This window comes from Neofelis nebulosa, chromosome 12 (genome assembly GCF_028018385.1).
Source record: "Neofelis nebulosa isolate mNeoNeb1 chromosome 12, mNeoNeb1.pri, whole genome shotgun sequence".
Lineage (NCBI taxonomy): Eukaryota > Metazoa > Chordata > Mammalia > Carnivora > Felidae > Neofelis > Neofelis nebulosa.
Window position 1 is genome coordinate 54,349,641 of NC_080793.1, and position 14,724 is coordinate 54,364,364.

Sequence of the window (14,724 nt, forward strand, 5' to 3'; positions counted from 1 at the left end):
GTGTAAAACTGGGGAGTGGATGAAAGCTGAAGACAAAGAATGGGTGCACGATTGCTGATTAGGGACAACAGAGTTCCGATACCAGAGACTGGGTAGCTGGGTGACGCCATTTTTACTGCTTCGTTGCATGTGCATACACACCTACAAGCGCCACAACAATCCACCCCATTAGGCTAACAGTGCCATCTAGTGGAGAACGGAGCTGTTACACTAAGCCCCACGCAACTGGGCCAACCTTGCTCTTCAAGAACAGAAGTCTCACCACCTGCTTAGTTTATGGACTATAAAGCGCTTCATAGTCTGACTTCTAGGGGAAAACAATGTAATTTTAGTTGTATTTCAGTCTGTTAGCAGGTCCATCTATTCAATTCTTTCTTTCTTTCTTTCTTTCTTTCTTTCTTTCTTTCTTTCTTTCTTTCTTCCTTTCTTTCATCCCTTCCTTCTTTCTTTCTTTTTATATTTTCTATTTTTCATTTCCTTTCTTTTTCTTGAATACAGAAAGAGAAAAAAATCATTTTTATTTTCAATTTTTATTAAAAATATTTTTCTTTATTTTTTTCCATATTTTTTACTTTTGTGTAAACTTTCAAATTCTATTTTACTTCCATCATTTTATTTGTCTACTTCAGTGTATTCATTTTTTCACATTTTCAAACGATTTCCTTTTTTTTCTTTTTTCTCTTTTCCATTTTTTCTCTTTTTCTTGAATACAGAAAGAAAAAAATTCATTTTTACTTTTAATTTTTATTAAAAATATTTTTCTTTAATTTTTTTCTATATTTTTTACTTTGGTATACATTTTTTCAAATTCTAGTTTACTTCCATCATTTCATTTTAGTCTTCTTCAGTGTATTCAGTTTTTCAAATTTTCAAACAATTTCCTTTTTTTTCCTTCTTTCCCCTTTTTTTCTCTAATCTATCAAGCCACTTTCAACACCCAGACCAAAACACACGTAGGATCTAGCATCATTTATTCGATTTGTGTGTGTGTGTGTGTGTGTGTGTGTTAAAGTTAAAAAAAATTAAAATTAAAAAAATTAAGTTTTTTTTAATTTTAACTTTTTCTACCTCATTAAGTCCTTTTCTCCCTTCAAAATGATGAAACGAAGGAAGTCACCCCAAAAGAAAGAGCAGGAAGAAATGACAGTCAGGGACTTAACCAACACAGATACAAGCAAGATGTCTGAACCAGAATTTAGAACCATGATAATAAGAATACTAGCTGGAGTCAAAAATAAATTAGAATCCCTTTCTTCGGAGATAAAAGAAGTAAAAACTAGTCCAGATGAAATTAAAAAATGTTATAACTGAGCTGCAATCACAAATGGATGTGGTGGTGGCAAGGAGGGACGAGGCAGAACAGAGAATCAGCGATATAGAGGACAAACTTATAGAGAATAACGAAGCAGAAAAAAAAAAAGAGGGAGATTAAGGCAAAAGAGCACGATTTAACAATTAGAGAAATCAGCGACTCATTAAAAAGGAACAACATCAGAATCATAGAGGTCCCAGAAGAGAAAGAGAGAGAAATTGGGGTAGAAGGGTTATGTGAGCAAATCATAGCAGAAAACTTTCCTAACCTGGGGAAAGACACAGACATCAAAATCCAGGAATCACATGGAGCACCTGGGTGGCTCAGTCGGTTGAGCGTCCGACTTTGGCTCAGGTCATGATCTTATGGTTCGTGGGTTCGAGCCCTGTGTTGGGCTCTGTGCTGACAGCTCAGAGCCTGGAGCCTGCTTTGGATTCTCTCTCTCTCTCTCTCTCTCTCTCTCTCTCTCTGTCCTTCAACCACTGGTGGTCTGTCTCTCTCTGTCTCTCAAAAATGAATAAAGTTTAAAAAACAACAACAACAATAGCCCTCCACCCACTGCCTAGTTGCAGACAGGCTCTCCTTTGCTGTTCTGCCCACTGCTCCTTTGTGGTATATTCAATAAACTTGTATCTCCTTTGTTTTGCCTCAGGTGAATTCTTTCACCCTCTGTGCGTGGGCTTCCACCCAATCGTCACCCCACATTTGGGGGCCCCCATCTGATTGAGAGAGACACCACATTTAGACACGACACCAATGTTATATTAGTTTCAGCTGTACAACACAGTGATTCAACTTTTCTGTACTTACCCTCACCGAGGACTTCCAGAGCACAGCCCCTACCCCACCCACATTCTTTCTTTTAGTGTAACCACACCCTTCAGTACACCCTGAAGCATAACATCTTTGATCTGCTCTGGAGATAGCAGGTCTTACAGGATGTGGGGTTCTTGTCTTGGGGCTGCCCAAGACATGCTTCTGTCCTTCTGTCCATAGCACCCCTTAATAAACCATTTCTTATCCTGCTGGCCTCGTTGGCCTATTTCTTCAGTCTTAAGACTCTTTGGCCTGGGGCACCTGGATGGTTCAGTTGGTTGAGGATCTGACTCTTGATTTTGGCTCAGGTCATGATCCCAGCATCGTGGGATTGAGCCCCATGTCTGGCTCTGTGCTGGGTGGGAAGCCTGCTTAAGATTCTCTCTCTCCCTCTGCCCTTCTCCCCTACTCATGAGCTGTTCTCTCTCTCTCTCAAATAAGTTAAAAAAAAAAAAAAAGACTCCTTGGGCCTTAGAAGGTCATTTTGCGGATATATAGAACCGATCATTAAAACAGTTGATTTTCTGAAAAGATTAATAAAATTGAGAAGAACTGATTAAAGTAAAAAATAGAAGAGGCAAATTACAAATATCAAGAATAAAAAAGGAGATATGACTACAAATCATTGAGAAAGAATAATAAGGTAATATTATGATGGGCTTTATGCCAATAAATTTGACAACCTAGATGAAACATACAATTTCTTGGAAAAACCTAACTTAAAACTGATACAAGGAGAAACAGAACATCGTTATAGCCACATAACACTGCTAAAGAAATTGAATTTGTAATTTTAAAAACCTTTACTTGTGAATTCTGTCAAAAATTTAAAGAAGAAATAACACCAATCTTACACATACTCTTTCAGAAAAAAAGAGAAAGGTGACACTTCCAGATTGTTTTCTGAGGCCAACAAAACCCTGGCAACAGAGCCTGACAAGACTATTATAAGCACAAACTATAGACCAATATCTCTTAAAAAAAAATTTTTTTTTAACGTTTATTTATTTTTGAGACAGAGAGAGGCAGAGCATGAATGGGGGAGGGACAGAGAGAGAGGGAGACACAGAATCAGAAACAGGCTCCAGGCTCTGAGCCATCAGCCCAGAGCCCGACGCGGGGCTCGAACTCACAGACCGCGAGATCGTGACCTGAGCTGAAGTCAGACGCTTAACTGAGCCACCCAGGTGCCCCTAAACCAATATCTCTTAAAGAGACACAAAAACCTCAATTAAATACTGGGAAATTGAATCAAGAAACATATACAATGGAAACCAATTTGACAATAAATTTCATATATTGGAAAAAAAATTTATCTTGGAAATTAAAATACTTATAAATGAACAAATAAAATTTTAATTTTGTTACCTTAAAAAAAAAAGAAACATATACAAAAGGATAATACACTATTACGGTATGTAGTTTATCTAGAAATGGAAGTCTGGTTGGTTTAACATTCAAAACTTAGTATCATTCGTTGCATTGACAGAGTGAAAGAAAGAAAGTTATAGCATCTCAATAGATACAGAAACAGCATTTCACAAAATTAAACATCCATTTATGACAAGTTTCAGCAAGCTACAAAAAGAAGGGAATTCCCTTAACCTGATAAAGAACATCTACAAAACATTTTAGCTAACGTTAACTTAATGATGAAAGACTGAATGCTTTCTCCACGAGGCTGTGAACAAGGCAAGATACTGTTATGGATTGAATGTTTAAACTGAAACTCTACTCTCCAACGTGATGGTATTTAGAGGTGATGTCTTTGGGAGGTAATTAGGAACAGATGAGGCCCTGAGGGTGGAGCTCTCATGCATGGGACTAATGTCCTTATAAGAGTCATGAGATCTTGCTTCCTCTTTTTTTTTCCACCACGTGAGGATACAAGAAGTCAGCTATCTGCAACCCAAAAGCAAGTTCTCACCGGAACTCAACCGTGCTGAAACCGTGAACCCAGACTTTCAGCCTCCAGAACTGTGAGAAGTAAATTTCTGGTAAAGTCAAGTAAATTGACTAAGACAGATGTCCACTCCTACTACTTTTTTTCAGTATTATACTGGATGTCCTACTTAGTTCAATAAACCAAGAAAAAAGGAATACAGGTAGTATAAACGTTGGCAAATAAGTGGTAAAAATGCCACAAACAACATGACTTTCTATATAGGAAATTCTAAGGAATCTATGAAAAAGCTACTGGAACTAATAAGTGAACCGGCAAGATTTTAGGACACAAGATGAATAATAAAAAATAAACTATATTTCCACATTTTAGCAAAGAAAATTGGAAGTTAAAATTAAATCAATGATTTAAAGTATCATCAAAAATATGAAATACTGGGGCGCCTGGGTGGCGCAGTCGGTTAAGCGTCCGACTTCAGCCAGGTCACGATCTCACGGTCCGTGAGTTCGAGCCCCGCGTCGGGCTCTGGGCTGATGGCTCGGAGCCTGGAGCCTGCTTCCGATTCTGTGTCTCCCTCTCTCTCTGCCCCTCCCCCGTTCATGCTCTGTCTCTCTCTGTCCCAAAAATAAATAAATAAAAAAAAAGTTGAAAAAAAAAAATGAAATACTTATGAATGAATTTAATAGAATAAGACCCATCCACTGAAAACTATAAAACAATTAAAGAAGACCTACTTAGGGGGCACCTGGGTGGCTCAGTCGGTTGAGTGCTCGACTCTTGATTTTGGCTCAGGTCATGATCTCATGGTTCATGAGTTCAAGTCCTGCATTGGGCTCTGCGCTGATGGTGTAGAGCCTGCTTGGGGTTCTCTCTTGTTCTCTTTGCCTCTCTCCCATTCACATGCATGAGCTCTCTCTCTCTCAAAATAAATAAACTTAAAAAAAAATAGAAGACCTACTTAGGAGATGTATACCTATTCAGGGATCGGCAGATTCGATATTCTTAAAATGTTAAATTCCACTATCCCTCAAATTATCTGTAGATTGAATGGAATCCTGATCAAAATCCCAGCAACTTTTTTGTAGAAAATAATCAGATGATTCTCAAATTTATGTGTAAATGTAAAGGACTGACAATAGGCAACATGAACTTGAAAAAGAAGAACAAAGTTGGAGGACGGGCACTTCTTGATTTTAAGGAATATATACACCTATATATTATAATACACCTGCAGTAATACACCTATAATACACCTGTAGTAATCAATACAGTGTAATATTTGCATAATGATAACAGTTGAATAGATGATCAAGTGCAGAAATAGACCTACACAGGGGCGACTGGGTGGCTCAGTAGGTTGAGCATCCGACTTCAGCTCAGGTCATGATCTCACAGTCTGTGAGTTCGAGCCCTGCGTCAGGCTCTGTGCTGACAGCTCAGAGCCTGGAGCCTGCTTCGGATTCTGTGTCTCCCTCTCTCTCTGCCCCTCCCCTGCTCATGCTCTGTCTCTCTCTGTCTCAAAAATAAATAAAAAAACATTAAAAAAAAATAGACCTACACGTATATGGTCGTTGATCTTCAAAACAAGTGCCAAGGTTCAATGCAAGAAAGGATAGTCTTAAAGGGTGCTGGATGAACTTGAAAATATATACTTATAAAAAAAGAACTTGACCTTTACCTCACGCCATTGATAAAAATTAACCTGAAATGCATCATAGATATAAACATAAAAATGTTTTAAAATTATAAAATTGCTAGGTGAAAACAAGGGAGGAAATCTTTGCAGTGTTCGGTTAGGCAATGTTTTCTTAGGCAGGACACAAAAGCGTTAACCATAGAAAGAAAAATTAATAAACTGGATTTCATCAAAATGAAAAGCTTTTGCTCTTCCAAAGACACTGTTAAGAAAATCAACAACAAGTCACACATAGGGAAAATATTTGCCAAATTCATCTTGTAAAAAAACTTGTATTTAAAATGTATATTTTACAATTCAATAGTAAACTAAGCAGTGCAATTAAAAGTGGGAGAAAGGTTAGAACAGACATTTCGCCATGAAAAAAGTGGCAAATAAGCACGTGGGAAGATGCTCAACATAATTCTTCACTAGGGAAACACAAATTAAAACCATAACATGATGACACTACAGACCACTAGAATGATAAAATTCAACGAAGGACAATACTAATTTTGGCAACGATGTGAAGCACTTGCTACTCTGAAAAACAGCTGGACTTTTTAAAAGATAAAGTTAGGGGCCCCGGGACGGCTCACTTGGCTGAGCATCTGACTTCGGCTCAGGTCATGATCTCACAGTTCGTGAATTTGAGCCCCATGGCAGGCCCCATGCTGAGTGCCAAGCCTGCTTCGGATTCTCTGTGCCCCTCTCTCTCAAAAGTAAAAATAAACATGAAAAAATAAATAAAAATAAAAAAATAAAAAAAAAGGTTAAAATGCACTTACCATACATCCCAACGATCTCAATGCTAGATATTTACCCAAGAGATGTGATGAAAATATCTGTCTGCTCAAAGATTTATACTCAGATGTTCATGGTAGCTTTATTCACAATAGCCCCAAACTGGAAATAATCCAAATGTCCACCACCTGATGAATGGGCAAACAAATTGTGATATTAAAAAAAAAAAATCACAAAACCCCGGTCCATTCCATGTAATGGAATACTACTCACCAGTAAGGAGGAGCAGACCGCCAATACAGGCAAAGACACTGATGAATCTTAACGAAATTAGCTGTTAAGTGAAAAAAGAATTTCTACGTCTAAAGCCTCTGTTGAAAAAAACAGGTCAGTGGTTGCCTGGGCTTGGGGTCGGGGCGGGGAGTGACTGCAAACTGGCACCAGGGGATGAATGTTCTCTGTCTCGTTTGGGGTCCTGATTACAGAACTGTCTACGTTTGTCAAAACTTATCAAACTATACACTTAAAATGGGTGAATTCTATTGCATGAAGATTACATCTTAGTAAAACTAATTTGTAGGAAAAAATACCGCCTTTACAGAAGGAAGTAATTCTATTTCCTTTTTTTTTTTTTCCCTAAGTAGGCTCCATGCCCAAAATGGGGCTTGAACTCGCAACCTTGAGATCAAGAGTCTCATGCTGAGCCAGCCAGGTGCCCTATTTACTTACTAAATCAAATAAAGCACTACAGATTTTCTAAAAACAAAAGAAAGAAAAGGAAAGAAACAAAGAAAGAGAGAGAAAGAAAGAGAGGAAGGAAGGAAGGAAGGAAGGAAGGAAGGAAGGAAGGAAGGAAGGAAGGAAGGAAGGAAGGAAGGAAGAAAAGCTTTAATTTGTGTTTAATAATGCTCAGAGCGAAACTGTAAGGCTTATTAAAGAGACTTTCGATAGAGGGTCCTAGGAGCCAATTAGCTGATTTAACCACTACAATAGGCCTGTTACTTATTCATACCTGGCAATCCAGGTAAGGCTGCTTTGCTCCTTCAGAGCATGTCTTGGTGAAATTAAGACATTGGAAGAGGGTTGCCAGTGAAGATTCATTCCACACTGGGAATAGCCCAGGGGAGCATTATTCTAAGTGGAATACAGGCTGTGTTCAGTCTGGGCTGGTCTCTGAGTGTTCCTCTAGCTGAATGAATAGGGCCCACGTTCAGCTCCCCTAACGATCTGATCAAGTAAGAGGATGGTTGGTGATGAAAACCAATCTCTTTGGAAAGCTGAATTCTCCATATGTGAATACCATATGTTGTTCACACCCCTTGGGAGATGCCCTTGAAAAAATCATGTCTTAATACACAAAAGAACCCTTACTCAGGGGAGAAGGACAGTTGTTCCTTAAAGAACTCCAAATAAAACACCCAATGAGCTAAAGCATGAGCCAGCTAATTAAGGAGGGCACATGGGATTTGGTTTCTTTAACCAGCTTGACGCAAAGCAATCCCCAGGGGGAATCTCAGCGCTCAGAGCCAAGGTCAGCTGTTTGCAATGTCCAAGTAAATATACTGATGCCAACTTCAAGGACGAGGCAGAGGGATAAAGAGCAAAAACAAATGATAATAAAGACGTGTTCTTTTTGCTGTTTCTAGAGAACACTTGGTAGAGAAAGACACCTTTGAGGCTTGAGTGAGTCATTTGACCACTCTGGGTCAGCCTCTCTCTCTCTCCTCTCAATCACTCTTTCTGGTTAAACACCATCTGCTTCCATGGGCTATTATGAGGTTTAAAGAGAACGCACGCAGGGCATCTTAGCACAATGCCTCGTTCCAAGTAGCTCAGTGAATAGTAAATGTTATATGTAACAGGATGTGTGAATATTTTCTGTAGTTCTCTACATAGCAGAGGGATAGCATTGCAGGAGTAATTCCTAGAGGGTTAGGAAAGAGTCAGCAACTTGTCATAACAGGGATGCACTTGCCTTCATCAGGGGACGTGGAGGTGAGACATCCCCCGTGATGGGGGTGTACTGGTTTTTCTGCTTGTTCACCTAGATCCTTCATCCTTCCCAGGAGGCTATCCTCTTGAGAGCTCTATGACTTGAGCTCTATTGCTGGCTCACTACCAGTTGGGTTTGGCCAGGCTGACATACTAGCAGCAAAACAGAGAGGACGTTCTAGGCATTTCTCCCCTGCTGCCTCCCTGCACTGGCATTGTGCCATTGGCAGTGCTTGCACCCTCCCAGGACTACGCTACGTCCAAGCGGTTCCTTTTTTATAACCTCAGCTCTCTCTGGGTTCTCGTGCTATACTCTTTCCTTGTCCTCTCACGTCCGGAGCGGAAACGGCTTTCCAGTGTGACATCATCTCTTCCATTAGCACTCCGCACACCTCTTATCATCAGCCCCTTTCTTGGCGTCTGCTTGAACCATCTAGGGCAAATGCTCTTTTCCGTAGGACCTTGACTGGTCAGAGGTCTCACAGAACTCGTAAAAGCGCCCGCTAGAGGAAGGTAAAGTTTTCACTGGCAGTTCCAAAGAGTGTTAGTTAAGCCTAATAACGCAGGTAATAATTTCCCTGCTCCCTAAAAATTTTTCTGGAAACATTAGAAACACAGGTAGTGAGTTAGGGGTGGACTAGTCAAGCCCAAAGTGGGAGAAAAAGGGAAGCTGCTGCGGTCTGGCCATGAGCCAGAGCTGGAGCGATGGGAGGAGAGGCTCCAGCTCAATGTGAAGTTCAAAGCCTGAACTGCGACGTGAAATTGATAGGTTCCAAACGGGCCAGGGGACCTTGCATTTTCTGAGAATAATTAGAAAAGCCACAGAGCCTGCTTCCAGGGGGGAGAGGAGGAACAGCCCCAACAAATCTATTTCAAAGGGGAGTGGAAGATAGATTTACTTTATTCTGGGATACCGGGGCACGCTATTCGATACAATGCGCCCTTAGTTTCAGCCGTAGGAGCGATAGTTACAGCTCTAGAAAGGCTTGTTTGCACAGCATAGGTCACAGGGTGGAGCCCAACTGAGAGTTCAGCTGCACGCAGGCCTACCTAGCTCTGGCCTGGTTACCAAATCATTAACCTTGCCCTACTGGGATGGCAACGAACCTGTTCATTTCCTTATTTTAGGACCCGAGAGTCTTTTCCTTCCCATTTCTTTGCCCTGTATCCTGTGCGAGTGCCACACCGACTTGCAGATGTATTTATACATTTATATGCCGCCACAGAACCAATCAGCCCAACAATCAGCCCAACTTCCTTAGTTTAACTTTGGTCTGTACTCTCTGGTTAGAGAGAAAGAGAAGCTGAGTGCTTTTTCTGTTTAGGTGGCATGCAGAAATCTGGGATGGATTTACAGGAGAGACATGGAACCAGAGAAGCGTTATCCAGAGGAGGACTGTTGTCACCCTAATCTTACTTCACGTGGTGCCGGTGTTTTATGCCACTTTCCAGGGGATGATACTTAGCTTTTTAGGCTCTAAACTTCTATTGTTAGGGCATCCCAAGGTGTTTGGGTCTGGGAGCCTGACTCTCTTTGACCAAAACCATATATATAAACCTAAAATGCCTGTTTGTTAATTAATGAATTAATTGTTCATATATTAAGTAGATCTGTAATTATCATGACCAAATAGTTGTGTCCCTAACCGATACATTTTTTCTTTTAAATGTGAGAGAAAGAGAGCACAAGAGGGGGAGGAGCTGTCAGCATGGAGCCTGACACGGGGCTCAAACTCACCAACCGTGAGAGCGTGACCCGAGCCGAAGTCAGATGTTTAACCGACTGAGCCACCCAGGCGCCCCGGTACATTTTTGTCCTATTTGCAAAATCTATGTGGGAAGCCAGATCCCAGTAGGATTACTTGGTGAGCACAGAAGTGGCACAAAGGGAATCAGTTGGACGACTTGAATGGCTGATGTCACGTAGGTATGATCTATAGCAGGAGTCTGGCTGTGTCAGGTTATCTTGGTTCGTGGGCCAGGTGCCCCCTGGCCTGGCTCTGTGCTAGAGTTACCAAATCAGAGTCGGTGTCTCTGATTCTTGTTCATGCTTCAATTCCCAACCCAACTACAACCTGACAGATCCTCTTTCTTGAGGAGTGTTAACAAAGATGCTTCAAGGTACGGTTCCCTTTTACTGGCCTGGGAATCTCTCATTGCCTACCTCTGATATAACTCTTCATTTACATGATTATCCTCGGAGAGGGCAGATTTTCCTTTTATCTCCATCGCCTTAGAGAATCCTGATTGTGGGTCATGTCTACCACCTGTGGGTAACAGATGGGAACGTGTGATGATCTCTAAGACTAGTTCTTGCTGAGTGCAATACTTTTCCTTTAATTTAATTTAATCTCTTTTTTTTTTTTTTTAAAGTAAATTCTATGCCCATCGTGGGGCTCGAACTCACGACCTCGAGATCAAGAACCACATACTGACTGAACAAGCCAAGTGCCCCCGAATGCTAGTTTGGCTCCTTGGGAGTGCAGGGCAGGTACAAAATGGTACGAGAGCCTGAAGCTGCCTGGTGAGAGAGTCATTAAAGTGATAGTCCATCAGGCCACAGATTAGATAAGAAAGGAAACAAGGCCAGGACCGGTAGGTATTTCAGAAACTCCGGCTTCTGAGCCGTTTCTCTAAATGGTTTTTGTCCTCTGCACCTCATATCAAAGGTTATTGTTTTTTTTTTTTTTTTTTTTTTTAATTTTTTTTCAACGTTTTTTATTTATTTTTGGGACAGAGAGAGACAGAGCATGAACGGGGGAGGGGCAGAAAGAGAGGGAGACACAGAATCGGAAGCAGGCTCCAGGCTCCGAGCCATCAGCCCAGAGCCTGATGCGGGGCTCGAACTCACGGACCGTGAGATCGTGACCTGGCTGAAGTCGGACGCTTAACCGACTGCGCCACCCAGGCGCCCCAAAGGTTATTGTTTTTTAATGGTCACGTCTTGGATGGACCTAACTCTACCTCAAAAATCTAAAACTCTAAAAGCCCACACTGAGTCCACAAACCCTTATCCTTCTAGCTCTTGTTCTTTTACTTCCTTTTTTTTTTTTTTAAGTTTATTTATTTATTTTGTGAGAGAGAGAGAGAGAGCGCGCGCGCGGGAGGGCCCGAGAAAGATGGGAAGAGAGAGAATCCCAAGCAGGCTTCACACTGATGCAAGGCTCTAACCCACGAACAGGGAGATCATGACCGGAGCCGAAAAATCAAGAGTCGGATGCTCAACCAACCGAGCCACCCAGGCACCCTTGCTCTTCTACTTCTATGACCTTTAACCCTCAACCTCGGAGGAACTCTGAAATATCTGAATCCCTCTATCTCCCCGTCCGGGCCACATTTCCTTTCTTATCTAATCTGTGGCTTTCTGCACTATCACTCTGACGACACTCTTACCTGCCAGCTCAGGCTCTCCTCTGCTATTGTCTGTACCTGCCCCGCACACCCAAGGAGCCACACCTGCTTTTGCCTGTTTGCTTCCGCACCTGGGCAGCAGAAGGAGAAACAATCAGCCGATCAGAACCACTTTGGATGTAAACTCTTCAATCGTGACTGCACCCATCTTGTAATATATGTGTATTTTTTCTTAACCTGGTGGTGGTCAGCTCCTCTTCCGTTTAGCAGGTAGAGAATTACACCCCTCTCGCCAAGGCCTCTCTCTCATTGACCCCTAAGAAAATTAATAAAAGGAAAGCTGGTTTAAAACAGAGTCAGGAGCCAGCAGGGGGCGGGGAACTCTCACGCCCGGCCACCCTTGGTTAATTGCAGACCCAATGGGAAGAGGGGTAGCTTGCGAACTTTACTATCCCAGCAGGGGGAAGAAGGTTTTTCCTTCCGCACCCGCAACAGCCCAGCCAATGGGATTCTGTCACAGCTCAGCCAAGGAAAGGCCCCTATACTTGGAACTCCCAGTTTATTCCAATGGACTTTTTGCCTAGAACAGCCCTCCCTGCTCCCCCCTTTTCCTCCGTAAAAGAGCAGTCCGTTCCTTACCTTTGCCCTCTGGATTTGTCTGCGGTTTTGCCACAGGTTGCTTGTCCCAGATTGCAGTTATCTGCTATTCCAAATAAACCTGTTTTTGCTGGTAAAATAACTGGCAGTTTTATTTTTAGGGTTAGCACCCAAGCTCTGCTTCCTTCCGTTTTTCTTGCATATCCACTTCATAGATAAAATAAAAGCCGTCCAATAGACACCACCTGGACTTCCCAACATAAACATTTATATGCAGCCACATATATATATATATATATATATATTTTTTTTTTTTTTTTTTTTTTTTTTTTTTTTCTCCTCTCTCAGAGAAGCCGTATCTCTGCTTACAGCATTTTGAGGTTAAACTTTCCACCTGGGCTCTGATTAGGTTATGGTTTTTTAAAATCATCTGTTTACTTTACTTTCTAACCATGGCAACCCTTTTCTGCTAGCTCCTTCTTAGCCTAAAATGTGCTCAATTCGCTTTTATCTTAAAACATAAAACCATAGCCCTTCCCTTCACAGTTAAGCTCCTTAATAGTCTACACTGATTCTGTCTTCATCTTACTACCATCTGTCTCTTGCCTCTAGTGTTCCAGTGAAACGATTCTGGAAAATGTTACCAGTGGCTTTCAAGTTGTAAAACTCAACGGACTCTGATTTGAACCCAGTGCAGAAGTTACCAGTGTTGGCCATGCTTTCATTAGTAAGCTTTTGTCATCCTTTTGAATGCCCATCATAGGACCCTCTTCTTCTTCTTCTTCTTTTTTTTTAATGTTTATTTATTTTTAAGAGAGTCAGAGTGTGAGTGGGTGAGGTATAGAGAATGAGGGAGACACAGAATCCGAAGCAGGCTCCAGGCTCCGAGCTGTCAGCACAGACAGGGGCTCAAACTCACAAGCTGTGAAATCACGACCCGAGCCAAAGTCGGACGCCCAACTGACTGAGCCACGCCGGTGCCCCAGGACCCTTTTGTTCTGCTGAATGATCCCTCTCATTTCAATGAGTCTTGGGGGAGGCAGATACTAACTACATCTCACTTGGGGAGCTAAAAACAGTCATTGCCAGCGTCCTCTGCAGATAGGGCACTGCCCATGACTCAGGCTTGGTCATTCTGGTGCATCTGCCCCAGACAGTGAATCCATAGCTGAATCCATTCTTTGGCAAAGAATCTGGGTGAGCAAACTTCCCTCTGCTATTGGAGAAACATGTTGACAGCTTTCAGTTTCTCCTTGTTCGGGCAATACAAACAGTCTGGTCCTCAGAGACCGCAACTGTTGTAGCCTCCCCCAACCAATTCTGTGGTGTAATTTGTGGTTACGATTCTTACTGCATAGACTCTGGGTCCTCCAGGTGATTCAGTGAGCTACCCAATCAGTAGCCTTACATCCCCCCCCACCTTTATGTTTAAATCAACCAGAGTTGGTTTCTGCTGTTTGCAATGAAGAACTCTGACCAATACAACTTCATTTTTGAAATATCATCTTTGACCACCTTTGATGGATTAATTCTCCACTCCCATTTCCTTCTTTAACCAGCAATCATTCCAATGTATTAACATGCCTCTGCGAACTTGAATGTATTCTCATATAATATGTGGTGTTTTGTGTGTTGCTTTTCTATTTTTATTTTTTTAATGTTTATTTTTTTGAGACACACACACACACACACACACACATACACACACACAGAGTGTGTGTGAGTGGGGGAGGGGCAGAGGGAGGGAGACACAGAATCTGAAGCAGCCTCCAGGCTCTGAGCCATCAGTGCAGGACCCAGCATGGGACTCGAACTCAGATGGTGAGATCATGACCTCAGCCGAAGCTGGACACTTCACTGACTGAGCCACCCAGGCATCCCTGGGTGCATGTTTTTAAATTCACATAAACGGTCTTTTGTCAGAAACCTTTCTCTTTTCTAACTTTTTTTAAAAAAATAAATTCTTGTTCATTTTTGAGAGAAAGAGAGAGCACTCGAGTGGGGGAGGAGGGGAGGGCAGGACAGAGGATCTGAAGCAGGCTCTATACTGACAGCAGGGAGCCCGGGCTCTAACTCAGAAACTGTGAGATCATGACCTGAGCTGAAGTCGGACACTCAACCGACTAGAGTCACCCAGGTGCCCCTCTTTTCTAACTTTTTAAAAAATCAGCACTAAGTTTTAAAAATCTGCGTTGTTGGGGCACCACTCCCAGAATGGTCACAGGAGTTGCCAGCGAAGGGGAGGAAAAGTTTTCCTTCACCCTCTCAGGATGCCCAAAAAAAAACCTGACAAAGACAGATTAACAGGAGGAAAGGATACACATTTGACTGGAT

General features: G+C 41.9%; 1 long non-coding RNA gene across 2 annotated transcripts in view; it reads right to left on the reverse strand.

The window, feature by feature from the left end:
- LOC131491868 (uncharacterized) overlaps positions 1-12,431 on the reverse strand; it is a 31,359-nt gene extending 18,928 nt beyond the window's left edge. The window contains exons 1-3 of one of the 2 annotated variants that reach the window (XR_009251694.1): positions 12,031-12,431; positions 10,607-10,709; positions 6,495-6,638 (exon numbers count right to left, since the gene is read on the reverse strand). This is a non-coding gene — a long non-coding RNA (uncharacterized LOC131491868). Of the gene's footprint in view, positions 1-6,494; positions 6,639-10,606; positions 10,710-11,924 lie in introns of both variants that reach the window. The other variant, XR_009251693.1, reaches the window with a different exon arrangement.
- Between the last annotated feature and the right edge of the window lie 2,293 nt (positions 12,432-14,724).